This window comes from Daphnia carinata, chromosome 6 (assembly GCF_022539665.2).
Source record: "Daphnia carinata strain CSIRO-1 chromosome 6, CSIRO_AGI_Dcar_HiC_V3, whole genome shotgun sequence".
In the NCBI taxonomy this organism is placed as follows: domain Eukaryota; kingdom Metazoa; phylum Arthropoda; class Branchiopoda; order Diplostraca; family Daphniidae; genus Daphnia; species Daphnia carinata.
This window is the reverse complement of record NC_081336.1, coordinates 10,550,880-10,559,079: the sequence shown is the minus strand read 5'-3', so window position 1 is coordinate 10,559,079 and position 8,200 is coordinate 10,550,880. Positions and strand designations below refer to the sequence as shown.

Sequence of the window (8,200 nt, the reverse complement as noted above, 5' to 3'; positions counted from 1 at the left end):
GTTTCAGCGATCGTCCGGGGCTAGGGTAAGGTCTGTAGCAACTTACCCTTTTAATACTTCTAATGCCATAAGGTTCACTTGTAAAAGATATCAATTTTCGTAATCCTTGCTTAATTTAATAAAAAATACATTATTCCGATGCGAAATTGAACGTTGATCACGATTATCGGCTCTGCTTTGACATTGGGCTTAACAAAATGGAGAAAAACGAAGAAAATGACGGTGGGAAAATGTCCTCCAAAACCGAAAATTGCCTCCAAAACCGTCAAAAATTGACCATCGTTGGAATTGCTTGAAAATGGCAGAATATACTCAAAATTTAATGCTGATTCCGAGAAAATTGCTAGTTTTTTCATAAAATCAACCGTTTTGGAAATACATAGGATTAAATAACTTTGATGTGTCACGCTAGCGCTGTAATGTACTGGCGCGCCAGTAGTTTTTAAAGTCGGTGTATTTCCAAAACGAGTGTTCGGGGGACCGTCTGCAGTAGAAATTCCTGATACAAAGTTGCTAAATTTAAAATTGCTGAGCTCCCATGTATCAGCATTGGAATATTTGGCTCCACTCAAGGTAGTTTCACAACAATTTCCTCTTCTTACGCTACTGCCAAGACAAAATTTAATACAAGATATACCTTGGGGCCAAAAGTGATATAGATTCAATGCCAACATAGCTGATTTGATTTTGATTCACTAGTCACACTTGTTGCAGTGTTTTACATAAGAAGAAGCAATACATTCCCCATGGTGTCGGGCTTATTTATTTTGTCGGGCTTATTTTCAAGCCCTAACTTCTTTAACATCGGGAGCCGTTGAGTGAAATAGAACTGGATACCTTACCAGTAGATGGCTATACTGTTTGATGGATCGTCTGACAGTATAAATTCATTGTTTACCACATTGCAATAATCAATTCCTGTCACGTCTGACGCAACTGGGGTGATTACCACACACAACAATAAAACAATACTGACAACGGTCAGGTTAATATCTTAATCTAATATTCTGGTATTACACAGTTATCTTTGTTAGGATCCGCCAGCCAATCACGTCGGCTGCACGGATATAAAAAGAACGCTACTTGGGAAAGTTAAGAAGGAGACAAGGTGTGGAGTACTTACGCGGACGTCATGGCGCTGGAGAGAGCTGAAGGTACGGCGACGTCGGAAGGGGGTGGTGGTGGACTTGGGCAGAACGGGAAGTGGCGTCTCAGTTGAGGATGTTTGCAGGGCGATCAGAAACACGACAGTTGTAGGTGTTGAACTCAGTTTATTTCGAAGTACGTAAGAGGGTACACAAAACTCAAGCGTGGATTTAAATGTTACACAAATAGAGTGCTACGGCACGACTAACTGGACAGCAGGTTGCAAGAATACTAAAAAAAAGGCACAGCTCAGGCGTTGGTTTTATACCGCGCTTTGGCTTGATGACGCCAACTTGGCGTGGAACGCTAAGTTTGCGTGGGGTCATCGCAACAGAGCCAGAATGTTACGCGAAACGTGAGGTCGACTGATTTATGTCCTGTCGTTGACCCCACGTCATGCGAAGAAAGGGTAATAAAAAACGAAACAAGAGGCGAAAGAGTCAAGTGGGGGAGAAGGGGGGGGGGGGGGCAAACGCAACATGAGAAATAGAACACATAATCTAACTAACTTATTTAACTTTAAAGTTTTATCGGGAGTCCTTACAACATGTAAGCTTGCAGCATTTTTGTTATGCTGGCATGTAATCTAAATTTTGTAATTTTAGGTGATGGCATTCGCGTTACGTTTAAGTCAAGATCTACTCTACAATGGGATAAATTTTTCGTAGAATAAGTATCTCCGAGAGCTATGTGTTGCAGTATCATGCTGATGGTAAAAGGTGTATTCAATTTTTAATAACTTTTGAATTTTCTTCTCTGTATGTGCAGTGACGTGACAGTACTGGTTGGTGGTGTTATCTAGGGATAAACCTTTCCATTTTCCCATCCAATCTGTAAGACAGCTCTGATTGTTTGCATAACTACAGCAATATTCCCTGCATAACAAAGGGAATGTTCTCATTTTCTTTAGTGAACTGTTCCCTGTTCAGTTCTTATTGCCATTTTTGGCAATCGAAGAGGCCCAAGAAGAATATTGATTTTCTACCAGACTGCCATTCTGCCAAAGATGTCTTCGTAAGCGATTCGGTATTTGATTGATGGTTTAGAGATCATGGGTTTATTAAATAAAACATCTTTAATTACAGAAAAGGTTCCAAATGATAAGCCCATCAGTATCGTGAAAACGATATGGATATTTTGGTCCAACCCTCACACATGGTGTGTTCCAAGTTAAGTGCGTAGGTGAATCCTCATGGAAAATGTGATCCAAGCCTCCCATGTAACGGTATTTGTTTCATTTAAAGCGAAGCACAAAAATTGGTTCACATCTATTCTGTGGTCACATTTTACCTTGATCTTAATTTCTCTTTCATTCCAGTCTCCTTGATGACATTTTGCAGCTAACCGTAAAAGATGTCCAGCCATTATATTTCCCTGTTTAAGAATAGAAGACGAAAAGAGATGCTAAATTTTCAAAGAACGCTACTCAGACGACACGGCTAATTGCTGATTCATCCCGAACAGTAAAGAGTTTTATTCTCTTAAATTCAAGTGCATATCTGGGCTCCCTTCTTTCTGTGGCCCCGTTTCCCCTAAATTTCTAATAAGCCCGTAGGGGGGTCATGCCCCTACTGTGATCAGCAGTTAAAGGTTGTGAGTGCGCTGTCCGGAAAGGGGACGTGGGGGTCCCCCTGGCTCGATGATATCTTTTTGAGGGTCTTGGGGCTACCCACATATCCGAATAACGGTTAATCGCTCACGTGAAAACTTGTCCTTATCATCACTCTTCATCCTTTTCCGGCTTCTCTTAGCCACGCACCGGGTAATCTCCCCGGTGAGTCAACTAAGGTAGGGGGAGACTCTACTCATGTGGTAGAGTTTTCTCCTACCTTAGTTGACACAAAAAAATTTTACATCAATAAAAATTGTTTTTTTTTAATTCAAAAATCTTTTTACTTATTTTGTCTTTCTTGTACCTTATTTTATACGTCTACATGTAATCCACATGAGGTATTTCTTCATTTATCTTTTGCTGATATGCATCATTCTGGTATTCGAACCTCAGACATTTCATATCTCAGTCGAACGCTCTACCATTGAGCCACTGTTAACCATACAGACAATAATTCCCATTTGAAAGCGTATCGACTTATCCACTACAAACAAAGGTATTAAGGAAGAAATTACATATTTGTATACGTTGTAGATGGCTCAATGGTAAAGTATTAAACTGATACGCTGGAGGTCTAGGGTTCGATCCCCAATCCAGTTCATGAAAATACTCTCATAAATAAAAACAAACTTTATTTAAAAATCTAACACATTTTTTATTGTCCCTCCATCCTCCCACAAATCCTCCACTTACATTCACATCTTACAACACAACACAATACAAGACATACATAAATAACTAACTAACAAGTTGGCTGCCACGCCACTAAATTTACATTAATTACGTCGCTATCGGAAGGATAGCGACCAAGGGGGACTTGCCCGCTGACAAGTCCGGGCTGACATGATGATGGAGACCGTTGTGGGAACGCACACCCCAGGTCTCCACCACACATCGGACAAAGGGAGTCCCTCTGGTGCGTTGCCTAATTGCCTTTCGGCGAATCTTGGGCAGTGGCAACTACTCCACCTCATGAAAGATAGGCCATGAGGCAGAACAGCGCGGCCCGTCCCTATATAGCTAAAAAAAAAAGGGGGAGCAAACGGGCGTGGCAGCCAACGTGTTAATTAGTACTACACAATTACACAATAAAAAAATACAACGATACCACAAAGACCAGGCGATGACGTGGCGACCACGAGGCGACGGGCGAGGCGATGATAGCGCGACGGGCGAAGAGAAGACGTGGCGACCGGGCGAGAAGGTGACGCGGGAAAGGCGAAGACGGGGCGACGGGCGAGGCGAAGACGGGGCGACGGGCGAGGCGAAGACGGGGCGACGGGTGAGGCGAAGACGGGGCGACGGGCGAGGCGAAGACGGGGCGACGGGTGAGGCGAAGACGGGGCGACGGGCGAGGCGAAGACGGGGCGACGGGCGAGGCGAAGACGGGGCGACGGGCGAGGCGACGACGGGCGAGACGAAGACGGGGCGACGGGCGAGGCGACGACGGACGGCCGAAGCCAAGACGGAACGACGGCCGAAGCGAAGACGGGATGACGGGCAAGGTAATGACGGGCGTGGCGAACACGAAGAAGGCTTTGTTCTTAATCGTAAAAGTAAAGAAAAAGAACCAGTTAGTGGGAAATATAAGATTGTTGTTGTAACCAAACGTTGAAAGCAATTCGACTTACTTCTGCTGTCCGAAGACTGAAAAGACTGTAGGGCCAGCAAATAGGCAGCAGACAGCTAAGAGTTGGCAGTTCTATGGTTGAATGTTCAATTTAAATAAAAAGGCAAACTATATGAGGCAGAAGAAAAATTTAAAATACCAGTAGAAATTGTGTTGAGGTACATGTCTATGTCTGTTGGTAGGCTAGGTCGAGATTACAACTGCCGAAATGACTGTTGTTACAGCTGATACTGCAACGAAGATGAATATGGTGCACTACTCAGATCACGATTAACAGTAGACCATGAGTGGTTAAAGAGTAGAAGAATGATATTATGGTATTCCTACCCATAGGATTTGCATCTTTGGTGACATTCCTCAACAGGACGTATTCTTTACAAACGAAGTTTCATGAGCTAAACCTTAGAAGCAAAATCCGTCAATGAGATTCTTTTTTTTTTTTTTTTTCTTTCTTTCTTAAGGTGCCTCCCGTGTGGCGTTGCCATATCGAGAGCGGGTCGTCCTAGGAGACCGAAATTGGCACCGGGAAATTGCTCGGAAAAGTGGGATGATTTTGAATTAGATTAGCAGCGTTTGTGGAGTCCTGATTTCCAGAAGAAATTTAAAACCAAGTCCCTGATCTTGAATTTGGTGAGGTTGTCACAAACTTGCGGTGGATGTAGGAGATTGGATAGGTTCAAATGAAGTTTTAACTCCGAGAGGAAGCTTTTTAGTTCCTCTCTTTCGGCAGCGAGGTGGGGACACTCAATAATTAGATGTGAGGGAGTCTCTTTCACAGGGCAGCCATAGCTGCAGTATGGGGATACAGAGGGATCAAATAACGAAACGCGGGCGTTTAAACGTAGCCGGTTCGACCGGAGTTTGTGAAGAATGCTGTTTCTGACTCTGTTAGGGTGCACCAACCAGGGTTCTGGGTGAATGGAGTTCCTAGGGTGAGAAGCAAAGAAGTCATGGTGACTCGCAAGGTATAGAGACATCAGCTTGGACCATGCTATGCGAAAAACATTTAGGGCGAGTTTAGGTGAGTCGACGAGATCGATTTTTTCGCAGTTAGGATCCGTTCTTGCGTCGTTTGCCAGACGATCCACTAATTCATTTTCTGGAAGGCCTACATGGCTTGGAATCCAGTAGAGAATAACTTTGGAGCCGGCAGAAGAGCTAGTTAAGGCCCTGTTCCGAATCTTGACCACCAGTTCGTTTGAAGGGTGTAGAGCATTGATGGCGGAGATGGCTCTGAGTGAGTCCGAGAAGATCCGGATTAGCTGCGCCGGGCCGTTGTCAGCGTGTTCAATGGCCTTTAGAATAGCCAACAATTCAGCTGTGAAGATGTTCGTATCACTAGAAAGTTTCCAGGCTTTTTTCACTTGAGAATTTGGGCAGTAGATGGCGCATGCTGTTGAGTTGTTTTCGAAGTCACGGGAGCCATCTGTGAAGACGCTTACCGTACTAGAACTGGCGTTGTTTTGCGTAAACAGTGCTCGAAAGAGTAGTCTGGTGAACGTTGGATTTTCAAGAGCATTGTTTTTCGAGATTGGGAGTATAAATGTAGGTATTTTCGGCATCAACCATGGAGGATTTAGCAGATTTTCGGGAAAACTAACGGAGGTAAACAGGGAAACTTTTAAAGCTAACAGTTGGAATATTGTTTTGAATGGTGTAATTAGTATACATTGCATACATTAAATTGGATCAATTACTTTTTGGCATACGTTCAATTGTGTGAGGCTGTCAAACCGTCGACAGGCGGTATCTAAAGGAGGAAATCAGCTACGAGCTTGCGGACTCTAAACAAACGCAAAACTAATAAAAAATTATAAAGATAGCCTGAAACCAAATTGTAAAGAAAATTAATTTTAGTTTCCAGCACTTCATCAATCAAACATCGTCAACGTTGGCACAGGTGATTTTTCCATGTTCATTGTTTCAGGTCACCAATTTCTACTATATGATTCAAGAGGAAATGAGGTTACACGAACAGAAAATTAACCTTACAATTCAACTGATAGATAAAAACACCATGATGCGTGGAAGTGAAATACACCACATCACAACTGTTAAAACTGTCAGAACATTCACCACCCATGCAAAACATTTTCTGATTCATTGATCTTCATCACCTAGCCTATACCACGAAAACCAAACACAATTAGTGCATAACGTTTTGCTGATGAAAGCTAACATATACCTGACAAATTTACTGCAGACCAGCAATTCCTGATGGACTCCCACACAACATTCCAGATAAACAAAACAGTAGTTATTCCTAAACAAACATCTTGCAATAGTGGTCAATATAATGCAGTAACTGGTAAACATAAAATCTCACATGAACAACAAATGTGAACGGAACCATTCGAAAATGAGGTAAACAATTTCAAAAATGAATTTGCACAAAAAGGATTTTAACTAAAACACTACCAGAGAACGAAGTTTTTCCTTCCACCTTTTCCTAATTTTAAAATCAATTAAAGAAACATAATTGTTAAGCAAATCTCACTGTGTACCTTTTTGTTGGTTGAATTTGGGAATGGCTTACTAGTTGGAATAAGTTTTTTTCTTTTACCCCAGATTTGCTTTCCGGGCAGCGCACTTCCAACTTTTTCTGCTGATCACAGTATCTGCATGACCCGCTGCAGAATTATCGCAAGTGAAGAGGAAATCGGGTCACAGATACAAAGGGGCACAGGTACACGTTTATTTTCTTTAAATACCATAACGAGTGAAATAAACGAATCCGAAGAGCTTCGGTAATCATTCCAACTACCATAATTTTTTTGGCACTGAGCCTCCGTCAATTTTCTTTCCCAATCCTTTATAATTAAGAATCTGCCTTTAGAAAAATAAAACAAAAATCAGTGTAAATTTCTTGTCAATTGAATTACCTAAAACTGTGGAATCCTAGAGACATAATATTCTACAAACTCTTTGAATCCCTTGAAAGCAGAAAAATTTCTGCTAAAAGGTCCATGTTAGCCAGATACAGGTCAACTGGTACTTCCTTTTCGACTGGCATTGGCAGTGATAAATAACAAGTAGGATCAAATGCAACTGAGACCTCATCAGACCCCATACAAACCAAAGCCAATTTCAATACCCAACTAAAGAGATCTACTACTACAGAATCTATCTGTATTCTACTTATGATAAAATACCCAACATTCATGTGCAGCTTCCTGAAAAATAAAATGAGTTGGAACACAAGTGAACCTTGCTAATAAAAATTTGTAGCTATTTCACCTATATTTTGTCAGTGTCCATCGATGCAAGACTTCTTCAAAATCGGATTCAGATGTTCGTCTAAGCCCCCCCAGAACAACGTAGAGTAGTTCTCGCGAAGCAGGGTGCTGGTATCCGGGAAACTGCAGAGCAAATCTACCGACTTGCAACTTACCCAATTCAAAATCGTTACGATGCACAAGTTAAAAACCTAGCTTTTACAAAGCAAGTAAATGGTATACCTTAAATACACTCGAAGGTAATGCATGGTCACCTTGGTAAGGTGTCCGCCAGACCACATCGTTCGTACAAGATGGCGCCGAGCATTTGCAGTTCCTCCCTTGGATTTCACCTACAAAAATAAAGGTCTGCCACGTTCGGCTGCCGTGATATTGTCACACTGGACTTTACTTAATGAATTGTATTGAATTAAAAGGGGAAAATACAATGCATAACAGAAAGGAGGAATAACTACCCTTTACTTGACTGAAATACAGGAACGTGAAGAGAACTTACTTGAGAACTTGAGTAGGACTTAAGATCTATCAGGAACTAACAAGAACTAACTTAGGGTAAAAAATGTATGGGCTTTTATA

General features: G+C 42.0%; 1 long non-coding RNA gene across 4 annotated transcripts; it reads right to left on the bottom strand.

Annotated features, from left to right (window-relative positions):
• Positions 1-6,223: 6,223 nt before the first annotated feature.
• Positions 6,224-7,985, bottom strand: LOC130685807 (uncharacterized). Of its 4 annotated transcripts, none has more exons than XR_009421129.1 (6): positions 7,847-7,985; positions 7,626-7,774; positions 7,100-7,561; positions 6,893-7,018; positions 6,574-6,837; positions 6,224-6,510 (listed from the first exon to the last, which is right to left on the bottom strand). It is a non-coding gene; the product is annotated as an uncharacterized LOC130685807 (long non-coding RNA). The 4 variants fall into 4 exon arrangements; XR_009421130.1 differs by having other exon boundaries at positions 6,893-7,218; positions 7,271-7,561; XR_009421131.1 differs by having other exon boundaries at positions 6,893-7,198; positions 7,271-7,561.
• Positions 7,986-8,200: the final 215 nt, after the last annotated feature.